Source organism: Strix aluco, chromosome 4, assembly GCF_031877795.1.
Source record: "Strix aluco isolate bStrAlu1 chromosome 4, bStrAlu1.hap1, whole genome shotgun sequence".
Taxonomy (NCBI): Eukaryota; Metazoa; Chordata; class Aves; order Strigiformes; family Strigidae; genus Strix; species Strix aluco.
This window is the reverse complement of record NC_133934.1, coordinates 85,062,479-85,075,138: the sequence shown is the minus strand read 5'-3', so window position 1 is coordinate 85,075,138 and position 12,660 is coordinate 85,062,479. Positions and strand designations below refer to the sequence as shown.

At 44.4% G+C, this 12,660-nt stretch overlaps 1 protein-coding gene across 7 annotated transcripts in view; it reads left to right on the top strand.

The window, feature by feature from the left end:
- Positions 1–12,660, top strand: part of ARHGAP24 (Rho GTPase activating protein 24) — a 228,940-nt gene that overhangs the window by 147,286 nt on the left and 68,994 nt on the right. The window contains exon 1 of one of the 7 annotated variants that reach the window (XM_074823892.1): positions 2,717–2,820. The exons of the other annotated variants lie outside the window; for them this stretch is intronic. The gene's annotated coding sequence lies outside the window, so the exon portion shown is untranslated. Of the gene's footprint in view, positions 1–2,716; positions 2,821–12,660 lie in introns of those variants that run through there. 7 annotated transcript variants of the gene reach the window in all.

The window sequence follows — 12,660 nt, the reverse complement described above, 5'->3', positions numbered from 1 at the left end:
CATAGTGAAGCAAGATGTAGGTTAGATTTCCTTTGTCAGTACATCTTCAGCTTTTTGACCTGTAAGTTGCTGAAAGCAGCAAAAGCCTATGGATGAGGGAGTCTTTTCAAAACCAGTTAAAAAAGAAACAGGCAAACCCTGAAAGCCTCATTCCTCTCTAAAGAGGTATTTTTGCACCTCTTGCTAAAGCAAAGAAGAATACCCTGAGGGGTCTGTACGAAAAGTTTCTGTCTGGCTGCCTTTGGATAGCTTAAGTAAGTTTTAATGCACTTGTCGGGCGTCGCCATTTGTGCCTGGTGAAAAGCAGGGCCCAGGCAGAGCGGGCTGTGCTGATCCTCCATCCAGGCTGCTGGTGCAGAGCCTGTTAGCTGGAGGTTTTGTGAAGAGGCAACGTGGAGTGTTGAGATGGCCCTCACTCCTAGTTTGATCACAGGATGTTGTTAACTCTGTTGTGAGCAAAAGGGAAAAAGATTTCAACTGTATTGTTGCTGGCTACTTTGTCAGAAAAATGGCAGTGTGTAGAGCATGAGCAGAAGGTACCATATTTATTGATAGCAACAATGCAATACCTAGTTTTAAGGACCACCAAGGAAGGAGGCTTAACAGGGTATCATTGTTGTCCTTCCACAGCTGTGGAAATCAGTTAGTTGTCTGTCACTTCAACCATGCTCCATCACAAGTGGAAATTCTTTTTTATCCTTGAGTACCTGGTTGTTTACTTTTGCTGAAGGTAGAATGACTCTAATGACAGTGTTGGAAGGACTTTGAGGCTTTATTTTGCATTTGAATGTTCTGAATGCAGGATGTGGTCTTCTGATTCAGGGGCAAGAGGGGACAGCACAACCTGCTCTGTTGTTGAGAGAAAAGGGGAAAAAAGTACTCTCACTATGTAAGAGTTGCAGCGCAGCAGAAGTGCAGTGGGAAGGTGTGTTGGGTTTGTGTGTGGCAAGGTTTTTGGTAGCAGGGGAGGGGCTACAGCAGTGGCCCCTGTGAGAAGCTTCCTGAAGCTCCCCCGGCTCCAAGTCGGACCCACCTCTGGCCGAGACCGAGCCAATTGGTGATGGTGGCCATGCCTGTCAGATAACATATTTAAGAAGGGGAACACGGGAGGAGGAGTGGGAGTTGTGAGGAGGAGTTGCAAGGAGAACATCTGTGTGAACACTGAGGTCAGTGGAAGAAAGAAGGAGGAGGAGGGGGAGATGTACTGGAGCAGAGACCCCACTGCAGCCCATGGAAGTCACTGGTGGAGCAGATGCCACCTGCAGCCCGTGGAGGACCCCACGACAGCACCTGGAGAAGGCCGGGACTCTGAGGGAAGAAGCCCCTGCTGTTGTAGTTCAGCACTGGGAGAATTGGAATACATGGGGGTGACCCACACCTGAGCAGCTTGGGAAGAGCTGCAGCCCGTGGGAAGGACTCAAGTCAGGGAAAGTTCGTGGAGGACTGTGTCCTGTGAGAGGACCCCATGCTGGAGCAGGGGAAGAATGCTAGGAGTCCTCCCCCTGAGGAGGAAGAAGCGGCAGGACTGACCATACCCCCCCATCCCCTGACCTCCTGTGCCACTGGGGGGAGGAGATAAAGAAATCAGGAGCAGAGCTGAGCCCGGGAAGAAGGGAGGGAGGTGTTTTTAAGATGTGGTAATGCTTCTCACTGGCCCACTCTGTTAAGTGGTGGTGGTGTTAGTGTTTGAATTAAATTGATGTTCTTTTTCTTCCCCTAAGAGTCTGTCTTTTGCCCATGACCATAATGGGTAAGTCATCCTTCCCTGTCCTTGTCTCGATTCCCAAAGCTTTTGCTTTACTTTCTCCTCCCCATCCCTGAGGGGGAAGGGGTGAGCCAGCTGCATGGTTCTCAGTTGTCCTCTGGGCTTAAGTCACAACAAAAGGCAGTCCTCGCTGCTGGTGCTCTGCAACACTTGTACAAAGCCAGTGATTCAGCTCTTGATTATAAAAGTTGCAAAAAAGCAGAGAGCAACTGGGGCAAGGAAGGCAAAACCTTCATTTACTGAAATCTTTGGCAGTGGTTGTACCATTTTCTTTTACCCAGCACATGGTAAGTAGATATAATAGTAAGTGCAGTCGTGCAACAACAAAATTGGATGAGCTGATTTAGGTGAAATGAGAATCGATGAGGTGTTAACTCTAGATTATTATTGCTTTGACGTTTGTGGCTCACATATTTTCTTCCTCTGCTATTCTTCCTAGAAAATAAACCCTTTTTTTTTCTACAGGGACACTATAAGGAAGTCTTAGGCACAGCTGATTTTCATTTCAGCTTGCCAGATCAGTAATAAAAGCATGTCCCTCTCATGAGAGCAGAGCTGCTCCTCCCACTCCAGGAAAGCCTCATTAAAGTAGAGAGGGCTGGAGACGTTACAGGAACAGATTCCTGTGGCCTTGAACTCTGCTGCCACAGGTTAGTTGTTCAGTTTTGAAACAGCAGTTATCATTTTATCATTTTAAATTTGTTACCATTTTAAAATTGTTTTGAATTGCCTTGAGACTTTAACTGGGGAGTTGATATGGAATTGGCTGGTAGAGAAGGACTCATGAGGTGAGTTACGACACTATAAACTACAACAAGAGCAGGTGATGATAACACTCATTTAAAAACAGACAAATATAGCATCAAAATGAAGAGAGGCAGACCCACAATCTGTTAAGTAAATGCTGGGAACCACTTTATTGGCAAACGGACCAACCCAGTCAGCCATCTGAACTGAAGGGAAGCTTGAGGGGGAAGTGTATTACCTAAGGCATGGGAAGATACTGCAAGGTGAAGCCTCTCAATTCACAGGCACCAACACAGGGCATAAGTTTGGTAGGTATTGTTTGGTATAACAAATTGGAGTTGTGATTTGGCATTAAGGATGCTTTGCCTTATCTCCTGTGGTTATTGCTGTTAAATTTGGAATGTGAGACCAATTTAGTAGGTTAAATAAAAGTTAAACTGATACAGCTGAAGTGACTTTTTGTCTGCTGTAAGGTTGTGCATCCATAGTTATCTGATGATTTGTAGATCTAAAAGATTGGTTTGTAGCATGTTTTAGGGATGTCGGTGTGTGAGTGTTGGATACTCAGTACTTATAGGTAAGTTCACAGCTGTGGTTCAGTGTTTAAAGCTTGTTAGCCCCTCGTAACAGATACCAGGCAGCAGTCCTGTATTAATGAATCCATGTTCACATTCAGTTACAAAAAACTCTTGTCTGCTGACACGATGCTCTCAGAGGGCACAGCTGCCTGAGAGCAGCCTGGAATGGCAGCATGGTACTTCTCATTGTGGGGCACGGAGCTGTGGGAGGGGGTGTCAGCTGCTTGCCCTGCCGCTGCCCACCCTCCAGGTCACAGCAAACCCCAAAGGAGGCCCTGCTGCAACCAGGAAAGGCCTTTCAAGCTGGCACCTCACACCTGGCAATGCCTTCATTGGATGTTAAGCCTATAGAAAATAATTTATTGTTAGCAAGTTAAATGCCTGGATGTTTTTCAGCCAATTCCAGGTATTGACTATTTTGAAAATACCAGGTTTGAAATTCCCTTAATTGTGACAGCAGGTAGTACTAATACTGGCAGGGGACTTCAGTGTTAGAACTCTTCCAATTTGGAAAAATTTGCTTTCTTTTGGTGGGAGGAGGCCCCACAAACCCTTCTGTTTCTTATCCTTTCTTCCTGTTGTCTGCCTTTGCTGTGTCTGCTGTGTTGCAGATGGAACCAATGTTTCCCCTGCATCTTATTATGAATTAGGGTAAGGCTGTTCCCTTAAACAGACAGGGTTGGGAGGACAGAGTAGACCTGACCTTTATTTTTGACAGCCTGTCTTCAGAGTTCATGGTAGGAATTGCAGTGATGGAGCACCTACATAGGGAAGAGAATCTTTCCCTCTTACATTTTTCTCTAACATGACTAAAGTCACTTAGCAGCCAAAGTCTGGATCGGGAAGTGCTTTTTGACCATAAGCAGGCAAGATGCAGCACTGCACAGCTAATTAATTATTGGATCTGGAAGAGGAAATGCTGAGATATCACTGCTTAAAATTTTCTTTGCTGCTCTGTTAGCTGCAAGTTTGGGGAGAACTGACAGCTTGAGAATAAAACTGTCGCTTTGTTCTAGAACATGTAACATACTGAATAACAAACACCCTGTTGGTGGTAGGTACCTGGGCTTTTTCAGGACTGAGATTCAAGCATCGCAAAAACAGATGACAGGCATATTCTTTTTCTGTAATCCGTAGGATCGATGTCACTTGTCATCATTGCAAAATCACTGCCGTGCTGTCCATCCCTTTTGTTACACGCTCCTTTGAGTTTTGTAACTATTTAACCTATTTTCAGCACCTCCTAGCTCATTGATATATTGGATCAGTATTTTGGCTGATTCTGAGTGCATTGTATACATTCAGAATATGCAAAATACTCTCCTAGTGCAGCTGAAACCATGCTTTGATCTGAATTGCATGACTAAACTGAAAGAATCCCCTTAGATTCATTTTTTGCACTTAATATCCAGAGAACAAGGTTGTTGTGTACTCATACAGTATAAGAGAAATAAGTGAGTATACCCAGACCTGTATAATACTGTGGATTTAAGTTGTCCACTCTCCTCCTCTTCACCACCGCACCTTGCAGGCCACTTTTATATCTGGAAAATCAAAACTGAATTTTCTACAGTGGGCTTTTTAAAAAGCCTTAAAGAGCAACCCCAAAGGAGAGGTTGTTCTCTGATGGTTGGCAGCCAGCTGACTTGAAGGCAGCTCCATCTTGCTCCCCTTGCCAACTTCAGGTCACAGGGTTGCGCGGAGCAGCTTCACACTGCTACAGGCATGACAGGCATTAACAAGAAATGGCTCTTCCATGTAGAAACTGCTGTGGCAGCGTAATCTTTGTCCGGGGCTGTTTAGGCAGCAGACCGAGCTGCCTGAGTGAGAATAAAACATACATTGGACCAGTGGTGGAGAGCTGCGTGGATACGGCCTGTTAGCAGCTGAGGGTGGGGGCTGTGCCGGGACAAACCAGCATATCTCGCTATCCTGAAAAAACTGGAAAAGAGGTTGGGAATTGAAAGGAGCAGCAGCAGTAATAAACAGAGGTACTCCGTGTGCTCTTTGGTTTTGTACTGGGCGAGTAAAAGGAGCAACAGCGGTTAGAGGGACGTTGTGTTTGTAGTGAAGTGGACAAGTCCCTTTTTCAAAATACTACACTGAAAGCTGCGAGTTGTCCCAGGGTAAATATCATCAGATGAAGTTTTTGCATTTCTGCTTGAATGTGTTTGCCAACACTGTGATCTGTAATCATATGAAGACATCTACATCAGTGCAGCATATAACTGGAATCTGTTTGCAGAAGCCTCCATCTGCTGAAACTTTCTGTAATGTGGAAATTTCAACTTATGTCAGTTCCTCAGAACGAGCACGTAGGAGCTGTGGCTATAATGCACCTCAAGCTGGGGGGCAGAGCAGTGCTTCCTGATGAGAGATTTCCATTGTGTCTGTACTGGAAAAGCCTGCATATGTGTCAGCGTGAACTAAGAATAATTCACAGTGCTCCTGACAGCAGAGAAATCTTGTTTAGGAGTTTCACAGTTTTTAGACAATAGAAATAAAAATTATTTTTCTCTCCTGGAGAGAACCGCTTCAGTAAGTCCTACAACAAGGCAGGATTATTCGTGGCTATTTTTTTTTCCCACCAAAAATTAATCATGAGACTAAGGAAGAAACCTCTGGACTTCTCAAACTAAGACCAGAATTAGAACAAATCAAGAATGTGTTAAATCTGTGCTGCAGCTGTGCCAACAGTATAATTGTAGCTGTTACACACCACAGTGGCATAGAATTGTGGTAGTTTGGAAAGTTGTCAGCAAACAGCAACATTAATGTAATTCTCACACTTCATATATAATACCAGCTTCTTGTGTCAGAGGTTTTCAAAAAATCGCTACTTTTTTTAACAAAAGCCTGCTATGACAAAAAAAGAAATGCAGCAGAAATAGAGATGCTCAGATTTAAAACTAAGGAAGTGAAAAGATTTGTAGCATAAAGTGTTGTTCTTGTAAATATGCAAGGGAAATAATATACTAAAGTATGTATGTACTCAAGGGTATTCTGAATTACAGCTCTGAGGAAAATGCTAGCAGTGTAATTCCAGAAAGAAATTTGTATTTATTGTGATTGTCTCTCAGAGGATGACCTGTGAAATATTGAAAGGTATATTTGTGGCGCCTCTTCCTTACAGTGCTATACTTCAGCTGTCAACCTTTTTATCTGACTAGAGCAGCTGATGAGATGGGAGCTGTTAGAGAAGGAAGCACAGGAGAATAACCTGGAAGGGTGGGCAGCATCTGTATCACCTCTGTAGCCTGTCTGTACCAAAGGCCAGGAGGAGTCAGTTGCCTGAGGTGCAGGAGTTGCCTGAAAGCAGAGCTCCTGGGGGGATGAGCTGCTAGTGACAGGCTACAGATGTGATATTTCATATCATTTCAGCAAAATTTGTAAGCTGCAGGCAGGGTGAAGTAAGAGGTAGTACTCATTCAGTGTTCAGTGGTAACTTTTTAGATCTGGATAGAAAAGACTCCTTACTCTGATGGTCAAATGGTTTATTTTTTTTACCCTCCCGATTTTCAGTCGTCCTTCTGCTGGCTTTGGTATTAAACTGCATGTAAGCTTTTATTTCATCCTCTTTTCTACCACTGAGTTGGAAGGAACTGGCTCTTCCCATCTGTTCAGCCAGCTGTGCTCATAAAGGACTTTGCTTCTAACCAAGATGCTGAGGAAAGCAGTTATGCTCATAGGTCAGCTCCCTTGACACACTCATCTACTGGGACTTTGCCCGTGTAACTCCTTTGGTATCTCATTTTCAGGGGCTGGGCTGATATCAGCATCTCACACCTGCCCTCTCCTTAGCGCTGTTGCCACATCTGCACTGAGGATACACCGAGTGTGAATGCTAAAACGGGATCCGGATTGGCTGAGGCTGGTCCCTCTGAAGAAAGCAAGATCCCAAGATGTGTAAAAACCGTGCGAGCACAGCTAACCTGAATGTTTATCTTGCTGTTAGTACAGGTTCCTGCTCTGTTATTAGGATAGTTCTGCTGGGAGCTAGAGGGAGGTGGTGGAGTCCCCATCCCTGGAGGTGTTTAAGAGTTGGGTGGACTTAGCACTGAGGGATCTGGTGTAGTTGGGACCTGTTAATGCTGCGTTGATGGTTGGACTGGATGATCTTCAAGGTCTTTTCCAACCTAGACGATTCTGTGACTCTGATTTCCCCAAGGTAACTGTGCCTTAGGTTACCTAAAGGTCATCTTCTAAAAAATTTGTAACTGTTACGAAGCTCAGCTTAAATGTGTGTGATACAGGGGGCAACAAATGTCCTGCTTTGCTCTAGTGTTGCTCACAAAAGCGTGTTTCTCTTCCCATTTATTAGGCCTTTCAAGCCTTAGTATTATATAAACCACATGTCCACCAAATCCATGCGTTAAAGGCTTAGAAAAATTAATGGTTCATTTTTGTCATAGCTTGATAGCACGATATGGGGAACATATGGGATGCCTGGGAAAAATGAGGTCCTTTCTAGAACCTGCACACTGTACTTTTCCTGCGCCTTTGCCAGCACCTGGAAATTCATATTCCTTAGTTCATGTTCGTTTGACTGTGAGCAGAGGCTCATACTTAGAAACTTGCTGTTCAGCATGGCTTTCAGGGAGAAATGTGGACTTGATGAGTGTCCCTGACCTTTCTGCCCTTGGCCATAAAAAATCTTTCCATTGTGTGCAGCTGCATGTAGGGCAGGTTGGTGTTTGCCTCCTCAAAACGTGTCAGGGATTAACCTTTCGCAAAAGCTAATTGCAGTGCAGACTGCCCATTGCCATCTCTCCCCTTACTAGGGCATATGGTTGCCCCTGGCCTGGGACTCCATTTGGCTTTCTGCAAATAAAAACATCTGCCTTGCCTTAGTGAAAGGAGCATTTTAATGAGGTTCTTGGATACCTTCTGCATTTTCTCTTGAAATCTGAATTTACGCAGGGACGGAGATTATTTTGGAAGATCAGAAGCAGGAAAATGATGTCTTTGTTGTAAAGATTGAGAAAGCAGCCTGGTGGTTGTGTTAAAATGCCTGTGCCTTTAATATTGACTGAGACCGCTCAGGAGAGAATGATTATACTATGTGCTGTGTTTGAGGGGATGTTGAAATACAGACAGGAGTTACCAGGCAGGTTTCAGTCAGGGCTGTCCTTGCAGTTGTGTTTCTCTTTCACTTTTAAATCCTTTCCCTGTTTGTTAACAGAGCAATTCACAGAACAACTTTCCTTGTGAGAGCTTGTTTTATTGTCCTAGGATCTGGCTTTCTGTTCCCAGCTGAAGAATTTAGGGAAAAGACATAAGACTGCAAGAATAACAAAGTGTAAATGAGTTGGAAATAAATGTTTTGCATACCCGTCTGTGGGCTGGGACACAGTCTCCCTGTGGTGGAGAGTGGTGGACGCATTCCTGAAAAAATCAGAATGAGGTTGCTATGGGGGGAATGGGTAGAAGAGAGGGAGAGGAGAAATGAGGCCAGGAGAAGCTGTTACTGCCCAAAGGTGCCTTGGGCAGGCAAGTGTGGATGATGAGGGAGAGCAGAGGGGAAGGGGCCACGCTGTGGGTTGCCTGCATTAGCTCTGAAGGCCAGATTTGAGGGCCTGGGTGCTGCAGAGTTTTGGCTTCTGTGGCTGAAGGCGATCTCCAAGAAATGCCCCCCAGACAAAAAGCATGCTAATGCTGGCCCCTGGAGCTCAGCTAGCAAGAGATGCTGAAGTAAAGGTAAGGGAATGATGTTGGTGTCTGCTAAATTGACAAATTGTCATTTTTATGCCTTTCTGTATAACTTTTTAAGCAAGACCAACTCAGCACATGGAGTGTGAAAAGCAGACGTGCTTTGTTATTTTCTCCAGTGTAAGGAACCCAGGGATAACGGTGTTACAGATGGGGCAACTCAGGACAGTGCAGGGAGTGCCAGGGGTTGGGATCAAAACACCTGCATTAGGGCTGCCTCACTGAGTACCAAAAAAAAAGAAGAGGTCTTTGCACAGGGGTGCTGCTCAGTGGCAGAAGCCAGGTGAAGGCCTGACTGCTGACTGGCAACATGCAAGGGATGGAATGCGTTACAGTCTGGGTAACATTTCAGAACATATCTTGCTTGTTTTCTAAATGTTTTTCCTGAATGCAACAATGAAATGTCATGGTTGAAAGGTGCCTGCAAATGGGTAACAACTAGGGGAGAGGCACTACCTCAGAAGTATCCTAATATAAGACTTCCAACCAAAAGTAACCAGTTTGGGATATTAAACAGTAGTTTGAGATTATTCATTTTCCACGTCAGCAATTATGCATTTCTTTTCAATTTGGCTGTTGAGTATACATTGAGATGGAAGTGGTGAGGGCAGAAACATTTGTTTGCATTAGGAACATTAAGATTTTAAATCATCATTTGGGAGCATTGAGAATTCACATCAGCTTTCATGCCAACAGTTAGCTGCTTGACCTGGGTCAAGAAACTTGGCTGCATTTTATGGGCTTCAACCCAGGCTGGACCTGTTAGCCCAGGGAGCCAGATGCCATCCCCTTGCTGCTCAGATTCTTCTCTTAAACCAGACAACACAAACACATCTGCCTGGGTCTGTGCAGCGACAGACCAAAGAAATTGCTCCTGCTCTTTGTTCCTTATGTTTAATTCCCCATATTATTTATTTAGTTGCCCATCTTAACGGTTTGATACTAGAAATACAAAGTGCTAGCTTGCATGCAAAATAAGCAAAATACTGTAGTTTGCAGCCTGATCCCAGGTAGTGTGTTGCCATGGTGTCGAACCAAACTGGCAATGATCAGTGTGCCCATAGACAAGTTATCAGTGCGATAGTGAATGTATAAGTGTTTATGCTCATTTTACTCTAGTCAGTCAGACTGGTGTCCATGGAGGAGAGCAGAGAGGAGCTGAACAGATGGTGGCTGGAGTTGATGCCTGGTGCCACAGGGAGCTGCGCCCAGGCCATGAGCGCTGCCCACAGCCGCAGAGAGGCTCGGCCATTGCCCATGACTGCACAGTAGCTGCAAGCAGTGTTTTATTTATTCAAGACCAAATTTCTGAGACTAGAAAGGGAGAAAAAAATATTTTCTGTTAACCAGAGCTTGGGTGCTGGGTAAAAGAGGGCTGGAAAACTTGCTTGGTATTCTTGGTTGACTGAAACTATACATGAAGTTGACTTCCCCAGACGGGTCAGGTAAAAAAATATGAGTAGATTTTGTTTGATGTTTTCAACAAATAATGGGTGTGGAGGTGTTTTTTCTTTTTGAAGAACCTTATCTTGCTTTTGAAATGATCAAGATTGCTGTTAAGAGGTGGCATAAAATGGACAAATTACTTTCATATTGGATTACCATATTTTTTTATTGCTCTGAAATGAGCATTTTCAGTTTTGTTTTACCAAGGAAGCCAAAAAGCTTGTCATCTTGAGTCAGTGAAGTGACTGGTTTTCTTTGGCCAGCACTCCACAAACTCACTTATTCACATAGCTATAAATAAGGATATCTTAATATTTTCGTATCTACGCATTTTGATTTATAGCAGCAGCAGCTAAAGAAAATAACTGGTTTCTCAGTCTACAGCAAACTCCTGAAAAATATGGTCACATATGTGTCTTTTCCTTCATTAATTGAGTTATACACATGACAGAAAAATCCTGAAGATATGAAAATGTGTGTTGCCTTTGGGCCACAGCCCATGATAGATATCAAAAAAAAAGATTTATGTGGGTATCAAATGTATTTGTTGAGAGGGATTTTCATAAGCAGCAGTAACAAAAGCAGAGGTCCCTCAGACTCCCCGGTGACACAGAGCAGACCGAACCTTGAGTTGTGGGGTGAGTTAATGAAATACTGACTTTCCCACCCTGAGAGGGAGGGAGGGAGGAGAGAGTGTGTGAGAGTGAGTGACACACAGAACCTGAAGGACGGGGGAGTGCGTCCTCTCGTAAAGGCTCCTTTTATATTGCTTTTCTCAGCAGGGTGTTACAGGAGTCTCAATGACTGTGTTTACCCTTCTACCTCGCAGCCTCATTGAAGGAGCCTGTTGCTTTTTGCTGGCTGGACTGGAAAAGCATTTCAGAAAATAAAAACATAATAATCTTGTGCGTCACAGGTCACGTCTTTCCTGTGGAGAGTTAATTTGCAGAGCCTGGGGCAGGCTGTTGACATCAGGCTGGAGAGAGGATGGGGAAAAAGACATGCTCATGCTCTTAAATGTAATCTAAAAGAGGCCTTTGCTTGGGATGGAGCCATTTGTTTTATCTTCTGATTATTTTTTTTTTTTTTTGGAGAAGCAGGGGTTTGTTTCTTGACTTCTCTTCTGAAGCAGCAGGTGCTGTGATTTGATGAAAATGAAGTGGCAGTGTTTCAAGGACAACACAGATGTGATGTATTCTTTTAATCTTTGCAGCCCTAGGGGAACAAACAGCTACCTGAGTGGGTGTAAGGCTGTCTGTCTGGGCAGCACTGCTGCAGGGTGAGGGCTTCTGTCATTCAGAAATAGCTGTATCTGCTTCTGGTGCATCCCCTCCTGTAGCTCCAAGAGAGCCAGCCCCGATGACATCTGCTGAGGCTGTTTGTTGCTCACGCCCTGGCTCTGGTTTCGTCTTTGTGGGGTCATTAGCAACTTGGCATCTGCTAGCAGCTAGAGTCCTCACCTTCTCATAACTGGCTTTCATTATCCTTACACAGTTATAATGGCTCCTTGTAAAGGGGAGCTCCATGTGTGCATTACAAAAAGTCATAGCTGTGAGCCAAAGCTGTGCTTTGTAGGAGTTGTCACCCCGAGAGCTGAGAGTTAAGTCTTTATATTTCCTTCTCCTCCATGATGCTTGCAACACAAACCTTACATCAAGTGTTACATGAAAAATAGCATGGACTCAAGGCACGAAGTCGTGATTCAGATCTCAGTTCTACTACCCAAGTGTTTCTAGGGGAAGGGGCACAGATGCTGTGTTCTGGTCCAGGGCAGTCACTAATGAAAATTTCCCTTGGGTAGTTACTGCGTTTCTGTCTCTGATGTTGTCTGCCTCGATGCTCTGTTGTTATTTGGGTTGCTATGGTTGTGCCAGCATGAAGCCAGCTCCCCTGAAGGAAATCATGAAAAGAAGCGGCTATCTTTATGCTCTCTTATTAAAATATGCCGGGGGTGCTCAGCAACCTGGAAGGCCTGTGTTTTTTTAATAAATCCATGGCTGTAGTAGCCGGTTGTTCAGCACCTCTCCATACATTTTCACTATAGTAATTGTGGTGGTTATTAACGCCTTTTGCAGGTGCTGAGAACAGAGTAGAGCTGCTGTTGCTCAGCAGCTCATCAGGCGTAATCCCTGTGTGAGGCAGCCTTGGTTACTTAACCTGCTTTAGGGGTCCTTATTTAGGAAGAACGGCTTGGGTGAAAGCCCATCAAGCTGCAGAAAATAGCACTGCTGATGGCAGCAGCAGTCTGCCTGCTTCACCTGTTGTGACTGGATGTATTTTCTTGGAGTATCACCAAGAATGCAAGGTGCCATTATAGCTGCTGTTTTTATGGCAGGATGAGAACATCTTCTTTCTATAAAAACTGTTGCTACAGTAGCTATGGGCTTTAAGAATGGCTTCTTAATACAATCTAGG